Source organism: Atta colombica, unplaced genomic scaffold (genome assembly GCF_001594045.1).
Source record: "Atta colombica isolate Treedump-2 unplaced genomic scaffold, Acol1.0 scaffold100, whole genome shotgun sequence".
In the NCBI taxonomy this organism is placed as follows: Eukaryota; Metazoa; Arthropoda; class Insecta; order Hymenoptera; family Formicidae; genus Atta; species Atta colombica.
Window position 1 is genome coordinate 3,826,992 of NW_017259185.1, and position 16,201 is coordinate 3,843,192.

Here is a 16,201-nt window from a genome sequence, read left to right on the forward strand (position 1 = left end):
TACGTATAGGTTTCTCTTCCCTTCATTCCTTTCCTCTGTTGTCCCACTACTCCGCTTCTAAATTATTTTAAACCGTTGTTCCGCTGCAATATGACGACCCAGCGACTCTGGGGGGAAAAAAAAATGTGCGCGCAGGTGTCACCGCTCTTTTGTATGGTACCGCTGTCGAAAGCACGGCGCAGATATATATTCACTTGAAGAATCACCGAGAAAAAGAGACACGATGCAAGAATTGCCGCTGTTTCCGACAGCGAGTATTTCGACATTTGATAAAAAAACCAGAGACAAAAGAGTGACGCGTGACGTTTTGTGAAAGCGACTTTTAATGACACTATGCAACGTTCTTTTTTGAAAAAAAGGCTCGCTTGGATGTTACATGATCAAGTTATCATGTCGTCTTAAGTCATAAATGATTTTAGCACCTTTTAAGAGCATCTTTTTTAAGGACAGAAAATATCTATTACGTTCCTTGAATAATAAAAATTTCACATTTACGCTTAAATTTTACAATAAAAGTAACTGAATATATTAGCTATAATTTAATTCGCTTAGCTATAATATTCAATTGCATAAATATAAAAATTAATTTGTTTTTACATAAAATCTCAAGTGCCAACTCATTCTATAGACTATTTGTCATACAGCGCTTTATTACACAAAACTGAAGAACGTAGAGCTTGCAAGTGATAATTATCTACAAACTCAACTTCGCTTTGTTCCTTCAACGTGCTTACCATCTAGCCGAGAGAATTACGAGAACAGTAAAGAGAAAGGCGCAAAAAATCTACCGAGAATAAAGACGTAGTCGTAATCGTCTAACATGTACAAAATCCTACACGGTAAAGATAAAATTGAATTTCAAAGAACATAACGCACGGCACACACAAACGGCCCGGTTTGCAGCGAACGTCGCTTTTTACGTACTGCAAACTGGAACTTTCACCCGCGAGGTTTTCTTTTCGGATGACCAACGATGAAGAAACTGTCCCCGCGAGCATGCTTAACTCGCACGTACTATACGACATGTGATGGCCTCAGCTAACTATCAACATCAAAGGAGCTTAATTACGGTAAAAAATCTAACGCGACGTTGTCGTAATAAGGTTGACATCTCGTGCAGATGGACATCCACGGGAGCGCAGGAGCAAGACGGTAAGAAGCTCTGCGTGGATGGAGAATGGTAGACGCGGACTCGCGCGGACTTCTAGCTCCAGATAAGACTATAGTTCTTCCGAGTTGAACCGTCGTAAGCGCGGAACTAAAAGTTCTTCCTGATATCAGTCGCTTCGCTACGCTACGCGGAAAGTAAGATACGTTGCTACCTCTCTCTCCGTTTCCCTTTCTCTCTTTTTTGTCCTTCGTCCCTGTCCCGACTTCTCCTCTTCCTCCTCCTTCCCTCAATGCCGCAGTTACTGATCTCTTTCCAGACCTCGGCTTTAACCTCCCTCGCATCCCATTTCTCACTGGGTAACTTCAGAACGCCCGGAGAGTTCGGTATAAGTTATTTTATTAAATCCACGCCTCCGGGAATGGGTGGTATCGAGGTCCTTTGAAAAGATCGGTCGTAGAGAGAAAACTAGGCGTAATGAAACGGTGTCTACGAGAGAAGCGTGACGCCGCGGACAGTAAGGTATAGAAAGATCAGAGCCGATCCTTTTTCGTGCGCCAAGCCGAAATAACGAGGACCTACCTGTAGGCGGTCGAGCTCGTTCTCTCGATACCAAGAAATGGATATCGCCGTGGAATCGACAGGTATCCCTAAGCTAAAATTAAAGTTTCGTTCCACCGATCGGTGCGTCCCGGAGGGTCGAAACTTATAGAGAGTCTCGGTTCTCGATAGAAAGGGTTTCACAGTAATTAGCTGTGTCTAAAGGGCTTGGGTCAAGGTCGCTTAGCACGCATCCGGGTATACGGAATGAGAGGAAGCACGCTATGTGGTTGGCTTTGAAAAAAAAATATGTGGGCGATACGATGATAAAAATATAAGAAGAAGTCGCTATTTACAGAAATCTCTGAAACTCCTTGCGTTCTAGTTCGTGATGTGAGATCTGATGACGCGTGCGCAGAAAATTAAGCTTTATAGTGCATTATTGCGCTGTGAGATTGCATTGTTTGTAAAAACGGTCTGAGATGAAGAAAAATACTCCGTCCTAATATCAAGCTCATCCGCGCGAATGTAAGAGAGAACTTCATCATGTGTGCAGTAACGTGTGTCACGATCATAATAGTCTGCGGTGAATTCAACATCTTCCAACCGGAAATCGTTTCTTCGTATACGTGAACATTCAGTTACGAAAGCCAGGATTTTGCACCAGCCGGCTATAACGGTTCGGAAAACAGACCAGGCTATGTGTGCGGTCTCGACATATAGATCGTAATATCAGGCTAAGATTAAAAAGACCTAACATGAAACAGGCACTGCTATTCTCAACAACTTAAAAATGTTAACTTATTGAAAGAGAAAAAGACAAAAAACAAGAGGAAAAAAGAGAGAAGGGAAGGTAATCCATTTCATTTTTTAATTTAATTATTTTTTAAATAAAAAAGCTATATATAGAAAAAAATGATGTATTAACAGAATTAGTGACAATAGTATAACTGAAAATAATCTCGTTAATTTTGTGATAATATTAATAAAACACAAATACACTCTTTCAATAATCAATATTATTTATTTCATTAATATTGTGATTGAATTAACAAGGTTATTTTCCATTAAATTATTGTCAGCTGTTTGTATAATTTTTTTCCGAATAGATAAAGGAAATATGTTGGAATATATTGTGTATATTCCATACGTTTTTTTTTTTTAAATAAAAATTAATCATAGAATGTTGATTATTTAATCGCAACATAATTATTTAATTTATGTAAATTCTAGAACGAGGAATAAGAATTTAGAGAAATAAGAATTAATTTGTGCACGTTCCTTTTCAAAGCACGTAAACTTTTTACTTTCGATTTGTTCGGTTCGCCGTTTGGTTAGCTCAGAGTCCCTCATTCGCAATTACATACGTAAGCTCGCGCGTGTAAGCTTTTTTTTCCGGAGTAAAAAGCGTGTTGTCGGACATATAGAACGGCGTTTCCAGCGTTCCCGCCGTAACCACGCTTGTAACTCTTCGATCCGTTTCGATAGCTTTTTGCCCATTGTAAAAAAGTATAGCACCTGTGCATACGATACTTCGTGCGGGTAAACATCGCGAGCGTATGCGTGCGTGAGTGCGTACATGCATATGTGCGTATGCGCGTGGAATTTGTAAGCACCGAGTTAGACGCCATCGGAAAATATATCGTCGACGTAAATCTCGTGCGTTACTACGCGCACGATACGCGATTCTAGATGTTCGATCACATGCGCGACAGTTTCTGGTACCCAGACCCTGAAATATTATAAAATGATTGTTGCATAGCGTACATGCGACAGGTGCTGATCGATTATAATTACATTAAAATTCATTACATCTATATTTGAGAAGACAGCGGAACGTTAATTAGATAATAAATTCGTTTCAAGAGAATCCTGCAGAAATCTTGATAACATTGGGATTAAAGTTTAAGATACTTTTCAGTTTCCACAAATAGAAAATTAGATAAATATAAATTATTTATCTGAGCTAAAACTTGTGTATAAAATTATGTATATTGGTCTTTACGAGCGTTTTTATTTATAAGTTGTATTATCTATTAAAAGCTAATTTTAAATAAAATTATAGAGAGCGGTCATCTTTTCATCATAAATTTTGTATACCGAAATTACAATTCTATTAATTAATTTTAATTTATAGATTCTGTTTTTTAATTGACGATATAAACGTCTTAAAATTAATAATTTTCCTCTTGTTATTAAAAATTTGCGATAATTTTCATCGTAATAATCGGCTTTATTAAAACATTTCGCTTCATATAAATCTTATACTCTAATAATAATACTCGAATAATTTCCGCTAATAATTTCAATTTTAACTTATCGAAAGATATTGTTAAATTTTTTAAATATTGCGTTAGTTGAGAAGAGGAAATGAAATATTCAAATTAAATTCACTTAACCTCTAAAAGACAGGAGTCTATTTTTAAAATCTTACAGAGCTTTTCCTTGAATAAGATTTGTTATATAATTCATTTCATCGTATTTCTTGCCTCAAAATATGACACTGTTGCAGTGCCACTATAGTGATTTTCCCATCTTGTAAATGTTAAATAAAAGCGCAGTGTTGGGATTTACCCAAATCGAAACAATGCGAACCAAGAATAACTAAAGCTTCGCGCGAGGGAATGTCGGTTACAAGATCCACTCTTAATGTTTCAAACTATTCATTGTATCCTTTGCAACTTAATTCATAAATAATTTCTGAAGACTAGTTTATTTTTGTAAATTAAGATTTTATAAATTAAGATATTTTTAAATATCTCTACATAAATTGGTTGACAGTTGATTAGAAAAGAATAAAGAAAGATAATCAGGAAAGTGTATTTATGAGAGATAATATTTCTTATAAACATAACTAAAGAAAAGTACACAAATGATTGATAGCATAGAAATAAAATAGAAATGTAATCGAAAACTCTCCTGAAAGAAACTTTTCTATTGTATTTCTGGAATTACTTCGTAATTTCAGTAATTATACTGATAGTCATTCTTTCTCATTATATTAATATAATAATTGACGATATCAAAAATACATGATATCACCAAGAATGATAGCTATTAATTTATCTCTCACGAATAAATCGCATTATTGGATGATAAGTAGTGAAAGGTGATTGTAAGTAACCTATAAAACAACGTTCTGAACAGAATGCGAATAGAACGATTGCGAGGATTGACCAGAATAGTCAATGCGCAATGATGGAAGATATAGCACTCCGTTTAAAGAAGACCCGCGATGAGTCCATGAAGAGAAGAGAAGGAAAGAGAGATAGATAGATAAATAGGAACAGAAAGAGAAGGAGGAAGAGTGGAAGGGAAGGAGAAAGTCAGCGGTTGGAGTCTCCATTCATTTTCCAGCGTTACCGCGAGTGGCTGTCGCGCTTTTTTACGAAACTAATTGAATGCAGTCCTCCGTTACATACCATGCGCCAATTACCAGTGGAACTGTCGTCCGACGAGAGCACAGGCGCGTCGACGGCCATTGCGGACAATATTAAGTCGACGCCGATTTGGCAAAACAGTAGGTTCTGTAATAGCACTAATTAGGTGTACTCTGCCAGCCATCGTTTCTCGATCCATTCGCCCTTTCAGTCCCTTATTCGTTCCTACCTTCGCGGATATTCCCCCCGATCGCCTTTTCCCGTCCCGTTATGCCTGTTCTTCTAATCTTCCTGGTGTATGTATTTCTGTTTATTGCACTGAAAGAAAAGATTGGCTGCTGCAGCAAATTAGATGGTAAAATATGGTCTAGTTTTTAATTAAGTTACAATTTTTGGTTGCTGCAGACAATTGTTGTATCCGCAATATCAGTATAGGATTTCGATTGACGCAATCAACGCAATCAAAAATTGATTGCTGCAGCCAATTAAAAATGCTATGCCGTATTTAACCATCGAATTTGTTGCAGCAACCAATCTTTTCTTTCAGTGTGTTCGTGCACTGAGAAAAAAATATAGTTAATTTTAATAAATATTTAGTTTAATACTGCCAACTGAACATTTACTTACAGTAAGTAAATATTTGTTCAATAAAAAAAATGATTGTTAAATCAAATTAACATTTCTTTTATCAAATAAATATATATCTTTATATTTAATAAATATTTAGTTGACAGTATTCAATTAAATATTTATTAAAATTGACTATATTTTTTTTCAGTGGAATGAGATGCAAGTATGCGCGTGTATGCGTGTACTACTCTCCAAAAGAGTTAGCTCCAGTTGTGATTATACCCCAATTTCCCAGCCGACATCCAACGAGCGCGTAGCAGAAATAATGCTCCATGTTTTTCCCATGTTTTTCTGAGAAAACGATCATCGCGACGCCACTCGTAGATTTCGCTTTCACCAGAGTGACATAACGATTTCCTTCAACGAATCTTTCCGTCTGCGATTATGTCCAACTGTAGTAGTGTGTCGTACTGATCCGGAAAGTGGACGAGATTACCAAAGTGAAACTGCGACGGACTTTCTATCATCTATTACGGATTGTTACTAGGTAGAATGCAAACGTTTGCGAAGTTAAATTGCAAAAAGTTTCTGCAAACGGATAACGTTCGGATAACGGTTGGTAAACTCACGATAAACATAGATACTGTACAGACAATGCAGAAAATGTTATTTTATATCATGAAATAAAAATTATTATATATAATAACAACTGGTAAACATAAATCGTATTTCACATCATTAATGATATATTTCTTCATTCAATGGAAGTCATAGATATGATTCTATGTTACGTTCCGAACACAAATATTGACATAAATAATATAAGCATTTATTTCTGTATTCACCATACCATCAAATTTTATGCTTACTTTATTTTGTTATTCTATTATCAAGTTTTAATTCTCCTTAACAATCCATATTCTTCTTTTGTTCTTGCGAACTGTCGTTTCTTTTATTATGTTCAATTTTAATTAATTACTAAATTTTATTGTTTTTATTATGTAAATTATTTGTTATTACTGCCAATTGTACCAATATTTCATATTACTATTTATATCATGTTTGCTTATATGTACAATAGTCTTATTTTCTCAAAATGCAATTTTTATTTTATGTATATTTACAAATTTTTTATATACTGTCTTTTATATACTGTTTAATTTTTTATATATTGTTTGCGCACTTTTTATATAACAGCTATTATTAAATTTGTATCTGTATTGTTACATTTGTAAATTTCTCGTTTTGTATGAGAGAGAATGATGATTTTTTAAATATCACGTGTGATTGGTGTAACGATGAGGTCTCTGGCGTTAAGCCTAGAATTTACCAAGAAGTCCTTTTACAGATTCTAACGGGTAATCGAAGGTAAGTAAGGTTTTATCGCTTCAGTCAATAAAAGCCAGCGGCTTAGGATAGTAGAAGGAAAACGATGAGGATGAACCGACGACTCCGTCTCCGATATAGCGGAGTAGCATGCGATCGCCTGACAACTTTACTGTAATGAACGAGTTGCGTCCGGCGAGAGAGCGAAGAGCCGCATGGAACTTGCGCCTATCCACTTTGACATTCGAGTGTAATCATGGAAGAGTCACGCGTGCGGTGCACTGCACGTTACTATACATAGGCATAGAACCGTGGTCGTGTGTCGATGAGAACATCGACGAGACACAACTTTGTCTCTGAGTTGTACCATCTTCTCTCTATTACCGTGATTCAAAGAGAACTCGAAATTTTTCGCGGAGATTGAATGTGCACGATGATTCGCCATGAATTCGAAACGTAGTTCATTATTCTCGACGTTGGTGGTTAAAATCATTTAATCATCGAGACTTTGTGCACAATAAAAAAATATTTGCGTTGGAAATGGTTCACCCAAGTTCTTGTTAAAATTTTGTACTTAATTTTAACACAGTCGAATGTTAATTTAACATTATGTAATTATATTATTTAAATAATTTGTATTAAATTGATATTCAAAATTTTTTGTGTCAAAATAACAATTTATGAATACATAAATGAATAGACAAATAAAAATAATGTGTTATAAAATGTAAATTCTAGAATAAAATTTTAATATAATATAAATGTTAATTTTACTGAAAAATATGTTTTTACGATTTGTTTACAAACTGTCAGTATTACCTTTTTTGTATTTAGCTTCTTAAATAATATTTGTGTCACTTTCTAATATTCTTCTATATTCATTTTATGTTAAATTAATTCATGAGTAGGTTGTTTGAGATATAGAAAGTATAGTAAATTTAATACAAATTTTTTAACATTGTGTATGTACGTGTATATGTGTTTGTTAGAATGCGACAATGTAACATAATATTCGAAATATTAGGTGTACAACTTTGCTTCCGCCGTTTTTTTCCGAAATTCGAGGCTTTATTGTAAAAAACTGGTTATACATTTATGATTCAAAGTATTGTCTATCGCTGGCCACTACTTTCTCCTATCTTTCGGGTAGTGTACGAATCCCGCGTCGAAAAAACTGGCTATCCACGAATCGATCAAATTTTTTACTTCTTCATAAGACCGGAAGTGCTGGTCAGGCCGTGTGCCATTGATCGAAACAAGTGATAGTCAGAGAGAGCAACGTCTGGAGAATACGGCGGGTAGGGTAGACTTCCCATTTCAACGTTTCCAAGTATGTCTTGACCACTTTCGCAACATGGGGTCGAGCATTGTCATGCTGCAAAATCACTTTATTGTGTCTCTCATTGTATTGCGACCGTTTGTCTTTCAATGCTCGGCTCAAACGCATCAATTGCGTTCGATACCGATCGCCTGTGATTGTTTCAGTCGGTTTTAACAGTTCATAATACACTACGTCGAGCTGGTCCCACCAAATACAGAGCATGACCTTGGAGCCATGAATATTCGGTTTGGCCGTCGACGTGGAAGCACGGGAACTCCCCATGATTTTCTGCGCTTGGGATTATCGTAATGAACCCATTTTTCGTCCCCAGTCACAATGCGATGCAGAAATCCCTTCCGTCTTTGCCTTTCAAGCAGCTGTTCACAAGCAAACAAACGCCGTTCAACATCTCTCGGCTTCAATTCGTACGGCACCCAATTTGCTTGCTTCTGAATCATTCCCATGGCTTTGAGGCGTTTTGAAATGGCTTGTTGAGTCACTCCCAATGATCGTGCCAATTCTTCTTGATTTTGACACGAGTCTTGCTCAAGTAATGCTTCCAATTCTGCATCTTCGAAAACCTTCTCTCTTCCACCGCTATGCCGGTCTTCGACGTCAAAATCACTGTTCTTGAAGCGTTGAAACCACTCACGACACATTCTTTCACTAATAGCGACCTCACCATAAGTATTTGAGAGCATTCGATGAGCCTCAGCCGCAGATTTCTTCATATTGAAGCAAAAAATTAAAACCTCCCGCAAATGACGAGAATTTGGCTCGTAAACTGACATTTTCAATCGAGAATAATTTTATGATGCAGACACAAATCGACTAATGTTTCTATGGGATTATGTTGACAGATGCCCAAGTTTATTGTATGACGTCTATGATCTATTTATTTCGACCACCACTTACCGCTAAAGCTGTCTATAGGAAAACGGCGGAAGCAAAGTTGTACACCTAATAATTCTAAGTAACATATTCTTGAAAAATTAATTTCACTACTAACTAGAATTCTAGTTAAGGCTTAAGCTTTTTATTGATCTCATTTTTTAATTAAATTAATTAACGTTGAGTGATCTGCATAAAGTCATCTATATTAGTGTTAAATGAGAAATGAAAACTCGACTGAAAATTTCAACTTACACGATTTGACTATTACATAATTTATCGATCTAGTGTCAGCGATAATTTAGTCGTAGTATTTATTGCGAACAAGATAGCCAAGATCATAAAAACAGCGAGTCTTGAAATATAACTGTGTGTGGATAACACGTATATACGTCGCACTCGCATGCAGCGAGGTGGATAGTAGGTATCGTTGCTTCGTTTCGATAGAAGGTATCGTCTCGATAGATCGGCTTCGAAGTGCAATAAGGGCCTTCTGTGCGAAGCTTTCTATCGCTCCTGGCGGCCATTGGAGAGGGGAAGAGGGTCGCTTTTCTCGAAAATAAGAAGGAGAAGAGCGTGCTTTTACCAATCGCTAGAGTATAAATGTCCATGAGCAACGATATCCTTTCTATTGTCGAACTTCTCTTAAATTCCGCCCTGAATTTTGCCGACTAAACCTTTCGAATTGCGGAAGGAAAATCTCAAGTCTCGTTCAACAATTACAATCTGAATGAAATGTCAAGAATCGAGCCATGAAAATTGTATAGTTACGAGAATTGAGAACAAGAATAATATATATATCGATAATTTCTGGAATTACAGCTCGTATCGTTGCCGTTATGCACGAGATGATTAGTTCTCCTCTTCAATCCGGATATATTAGCACGAGATATCTTGAGTAACGGTTACGGCTTTCAATAAAGTATCCCTATTTCCGGCATTTCTTTCGAGCAAAAAGTATTATACTCTTTTTCGAGTCATCCGCGAAAAGATCTTTTTTAAATATCAGATTCATCCAAATCGCGCGAAATCCCATTTGCCTCTTACGCATTTTCTCTCACCGGTGCCCACCCACCAACTCAACCGTTCCGTTCTACCCGTTACCGCCGCGCGTTGCTATTGTGTAGTTTACTTTATTGCGCGCATTCGTCTTGCTGTAATATTCGGGCCTGGAAGCCTTCCCCTCCTTCTTCTCCTCCGTCTCTGCCACCCACTATTTCATTCAACCTTACAAAGACTTCTTTTCCGCCTTCGAGACGCCGCGCCGCAGCGAAAGAAGGCGCGCGCGCGCGCGCACGATCCCTGCATTACCTCGGCACCGTAATACAATGAACTTTTTTCTGACAATAGGATCAAATACTTTTCTCAATTATTATATATGAAATTATCGCATCATGTGAAGCATTGTTGTAAAAATGTAAAAGAGATTCTGTATTTAACGAAGTAATACAGATTATATTGTATAATAATAACATAACGATGCAAAAGGCTTGCAATTAATTAATTCATACACACAATGATTTTCCGACTTTTTACTACACATGATGGATAATTTGTGTCCCGGATTGATTTTTATCGGTTTAACAAGAGTATACAAAAATTAGATATTAAATTTTTATCAGAAAGATTTTTATCAGAAAATGAAAAATTACTTTGTAAAAGTAATTAGTTACCGCGTTATTGATTACTGATCCTCAAAAATAAATCATTAGCATTATCGTTAATTAAAAAGTAACGATTTGTTATTTTTATGTTATTTTTTAAATTCCGAAACAAGATTAATTAAAAAAATTTTGTAATATTTTTTGTTTAAATAGAGATAATTAGTGAGATTTCACTCCAAGAAATTTAGAAAGTTAATATCAAAGAGAAGAAGTGTAAAACACGAATGAATCCTGTGTATTAAGGGTTAAATTTTACAACGTGCAATGTCGCAGCTGAGAACATCAAGACTTGATGTTATAGAAGCTATTAGTTGTTGTCCGACTTCATCTTATTCATATTCTCATCGCTTAACAGGTTCGCAGGACTAATGCCGCAGTAATTTCGACCCAGCAAAACGAGCGAACGGCTCAGAGAGAATGGACGCGCATGGTTCCTTCGGTCCTGACGCGGCATGATTGAAAGGCGGGTGAAGGGTCGGCCGCTCTGCGGTTCTGTACTTCGTCATCTGCCAAACGCAACTTCTGCACAATGGTACTGCCGAAATCAATTTGTTTCCGTAATGCGCTGGTCGTCGCGCACCCGATCGTTCGTCCGCTCTACATTCCGCGCTTAAATCGTTTTTCACGTTTAACGGATTTTCGCTGGTTTTATAATTGCGCGTCGTTTTGTATTAACACTTGTTAGCGAAGTTGTTTTATCGCATGGAAACATTTATAGCGAGCATTAGAAAATATGACGCTTTGTAAAAAGATGTTATTGTTCAAATTATAATGTAATTTGTGAAATAAGATTTTTTTGTGTTTTTTTCAAATTATTCTTGCAAATGATTAAAGAAAAAAATGTTTCGTCTTCAATTTCATAATAATTTTACTTTATTCAACAGATTTAACATGATCATAGAATTTGTATTATTTGCATAAATTTAGATTAATAATTGTCAATTATGATCGCCTATATATTTAAATACTTGCATAATTATACGCGGAAAAAACAATTATGCTAAAAGATTTAACAGTGTGCTGAATACAAAACTGAAAATAATTTTGTAATCCTCAAAATAATTTGATCGAAAACTCAAAGTCATTAGAATATCAAAATTTTTTGCAACATCATCGTTTATTATTTTTCAGTTTCCAACATAATTATTTTAACAATCCAACACAATTATTTTCAGATAGCTGTATCCAATAAAATTTTAGATCTTTCAGTACAATCTTTCTGTGTATATGATACGATGAACGTATGCATATGCAGTCTAATTACAAAGGATTAATAATAATTTGAAATATAATTGATTATAAAATATATATGTGTGTGTGTGTGTGTGTGTGTGTGTGTGTGTGTGTGTGTGTGTGTGTGTGTGTGTGTGTGTGTGTGTGTGTTTATAATTACAAATGGAAATGCATTGTTGAAATTGCTATTTTCACGAACAATCTTGGTGCTTACTTGTTTAATCTAGCAAAACGATGCTGCAAACGACTGTAGAAAGTGGCAAGTTTAATCGATATCATATTCTCACGACCGTCGGTTTTCGCGTCAGTGATCGCGCCCGCTATTTCTGAAAAGCGACGGCGATAAAGGTACTTATGTAATTCGCGATGTTTGTACTTCTAGCGGCGCTTTGAGATCGAACTTCGAGAAAGGTAATTAAAGCGACGATGTCTGTACCGAGCGATTTATTGAGCGCATTTCTAATTACTGTCCGGATGTTAGCAGGCGCTGAAACTTCTAATTGAAATTCACTTCGTAACTGTGCATGGCCGGGAGAAAATTTAACATTATTAATCAATTAAACGACAGTGTTCAACGAATATGAAACTAGCACTATTCTCGAATATTTAGACGGAATTTTCTACAAGTTAAACAAGAGAAGACTTACTCAGTAGTGAGATCACTTACTCGGAAATAAACTTCTATCGATTTAGGATAATCGATCGATTTCGTGAGAATACGGCTATCGATTCGATGTCCATTGGATGTTTATCCGAAGAAAAGGGGAAATAAAACGTTCCCCCTATTTACTGGGAGTGAAAAAATCGTTTCCATTGAGCTTCAAAGGGATAGAATGACAATTTTTACATGGACGAAATATATATAGCGCGTATTGAGCGATATCGTTAATCTCGTAAAGGCACATCGACATTCCGTGTGCTTTAATCTTTTAGGAACACAACATCCATTACACGGGCTCATCTCCCGTCTCGGATCTCATGCATCCTAGGTGCGCACACGTTGACTTCGTGATTCGCTTTGACGGACGCACGCGTGAACGAGACAAACGGGACTAAAAGCCGGATACCAGCGAAACGACGTGTCGGACGTAGCCTTGATTCACGACGACCAATCAAGTAGGAGGACACATGGCCGTTAATAACGCCTGTACAATCGACATCGGGCCTCGATGCGGCTCGATACGGCGATGCGATCGCACGGTTTCCGTTCGATCGCTAATTAACTGGAGATCTATCGCTTTCATTGGATTCATCGGATCTGTTATAGCGCGCGCTTGTCTGCCTAAAGACGCGAATGCAATGACCCATACGATTAACCAATGATATTTTTATTTCCCAAATTTACCACAATTGAAATAATCTGAATGAAAAAAATAATTTTATTGAAATATCTAGAAATTTAGCTAGATACAAATAATTTTGTTGGACCTTCAAAATAATTATGTATTATAGAAATCTCAAATATGATGAGCAATATCATAAAAAATTTTTACATTTTAGTAACCAGTTGAAACGTACATAAGTATTTTTATGATCCAATAAAATTATTTTTAAATCAGTATTTCGCTCAATTTTTTAATATTTTAACAAAATCGTGTATATAAGAGAAAAAACATATAACGAGAATTCGACAAAAAATACTTTTGCAATTAGGAACTTTAGAGGTTTTTAATAAGTGCATTCAGTATTACTGAACGTTCAGAATGAGCAAGAAAGAAATTAATATTTATTTATTTATTATAGAGAATCTTTAATATTATATTTCTTACTTACTTATTACTTACTGTTCATTTCTTAAAGCCATGAAAACGCTAAGTGAGCGCAATATATGAATACTTTTATATCTGACATCGTTTAAACAATAATAAGTAAGAAATATTTAATATAATATTAAAGATTATCTATAATAAATAAGTTATTTTACATTACAAAGATTGTAATAATAAATATATTAATATTTTTCTTGCTCAGTAAAGGGCCTGTAGTGCTGAATGCATCTAATAAGAAATCAAGAATATTCCGCATGCAATTTCGCCTCTGTTATATTCATTATATAATGATAACGCTTGTCTGCTGAAAGACGTAAATACTAAAAATAGTGAGACATAATACGTTAATTCTTAATATTTCTATTTTCTAAATTTACCACAGATAAAAAACCTATATGACAGAAAAAAACATGCAAATGAAATCTTGAGGGAGGATTAATTCTTAATGAGAAATCGAGAATATACCGCCCATAATTTCTATTATATTATGTAACGGTAACCCAGATAATCAATAAAATCAGATTTCAATAGGCAACAACTAATTAAAACTTTGTTGAAATTCGACACTTCTTCGATTAAGACGCGCATTCTTATCTGAAGGCATAAGCTGACAAAAAAAAACTTGTCTGCAAAATTTAGAATTGGAATTTCTGCACGGAGACGTTCGCTTGTGCATTCATGTATTGTTCGAGATAGTCAAGATTATATAAAATATTAAAATTTTAATAAGAACTCTACATTCGATCGAAGCGGATCTTAAATACATATTCTTGTGTGAATTTATATACATTCTGTTTCTGCAAATCGTGCATTGAAATGTTTTTTCGGACTTAAAACGCATTTATAAGCATCAACATATAATATAATCGATAGCATTCGCAACTCCTCTGCAGATCATCACTTAATCGACGAAATCTGGCTCATGTCTCGTAACGTTCAACGAGGCTGTTGACGGCTTGGTGGTTTGAGGCACCAGGTGATACCAACCGGAATTAAAATAGTTTGGCGGTACAAAAAGGCTGCAAGAACCAGCAAGCGGGAGGCATGCTGGATTGTATGAGCGTGCTGTTGCTGCTTTTGCAGCCGTTTTCTCTTTACACGCGCTCTGGTCGTTTTCCTTCATCGCCAAGTGCGGCCGCCCAAAGGTATCGGGAGCTCGTTAATGTCACTTCGAAGAGAATAAGCGAGTCGCGTAAGCAACGAAGCAACTTCGATTATTTTTCTTAAGAGAAAGAGAGGGAAAGAGTACACGGCGGCGTGTCTAGAATTAGTAAGGATGCGGGTTATTCGTAGTCATTGACTGCACGCCGCGATCGAGAAAACGTGACATTCTACGAATCCCATTCCTCGGAAACGAGAACATCCGTTCGGTTAATGACACGAGAATCTTTTAATACTTCTTGAGAATGTTCTGAAAAAAAGAATGATTTAAATGCCAAGTCGCGCGATAGCTCGGCGATTTATCTCCGGACAATTGTTTCATAAGATATATTCCAAAAGTCACGTACTCTTTTCTTCTGACTTCGTAATTACGATTGAATTTCTGTCAACGAGATAACAAATTTTATAAAAAAAAAGTTGAAGGCATCAAATGCGTTGGTCGTAACACGCTTTGCGCGTGTACGCGGAAATATTGTCGAATTGCATTCGAAAAATCTAATTTATTCATTGATACGTTTACTGAAACGTGTTATAACGTTTCGCACATTGCGTTTTATCATATCTCTTTGTTGCGATAACGTTCGCGTTATCATAAAATACAACGCGGTTCCAATACTTCCTCGTTAAGGTACAGCTATCCCAGTGAATGTGCTTTGTATCGCCAATAACAACTTTCGTAACTCTACACTACACACACTCCGCGTGTACATATTGCATATATTGCACATTAATTCGCTAGTAGACATACAACTATGTGCTTTAGAAGCACATACTGTAGCGTGCGTTTCCTGCAAACACGAGACATCGCGCTGGTAAACGCATGGAAGTGCACGCTATGATAAATAAACTGTACGTAGACATGGACAAAGTTATGAAATTTATTTAATTCACTTAACATAACACCATACGCGACGCTATCTGGACGTCACGGGTATCTCGACTTCGCCCGAACGAGCATGTTTAATCTTGCTATGCTTGATCATAATTTGTAGAAACGGTAATTATCGTAGAGCTAATTAATCCTGTAGTTGCGTAATCCTGTGTTACTAATATAATCGTATTTTTTCTTCCGTGAATATTATTCAACAACAAAAAATATAGGATGTAATAAATTTTAATTCTATATTATGTGTTAATTTAATTAGTGGAGATTTGAAATTTTTTTTTGTTAAAATAGACAAAATATTTCGTCTCTCCCTCTCTCTTTCTACACACACACACACACACACACACACACA